This window comes from Penaeus monodon, chromosome 33, assembly GCF_015228065.2.
Source record: "Penaeus monodon isolate SGIC_2016 chromosome 33, NSTDA_Pmon_1, whole genome shotgun sequence".
In the NCBI taxonomy this organism is placed as follows: domain Eukaryota; kingdom Metazoa; phylum Arthropoda; class Malacostraca; order Decapoda; family Penaeidae; genus Penaeus; species Penaeus monodon.
In genome coordinates this window covers 10,895,699-10,896,021 of record NC_051418.1, presented here as the reverse complement: position 1 = coordinate 10,896,021, position 323 = coordinate 10,895,699, and positions in this window count along the sequence as shown.

The window sequence follows — 323 nt, the reverse complement described above, 5'->3', positions numbered from 1 at the left end:
AAATATTAAAATATTTTAATATATTTTAAAATATATATTTTAAAATTTAAAAGGGCTTTATAACTTCCCATTTGGGCAAAAAATTTGGGCCTGATTTTGTGAAAGTCAGGCGAGCTCACTTCAGCTACTCGCTGAGGAGGGCCAGGTTCTTGTAGAACATCATCTTTTGCTGTTTCAGGTACAGTCTCAGCCAATGTACCGGGTACCATGCCTTCTCTAATTAAATAAATGTTAAAAATCAATATATAGAAATTTTAAATAAAAATTTTGCAAAAAATTTACCCAAACTGAAAATAAGTCACAGAAGTTCAGAAAATTATTAT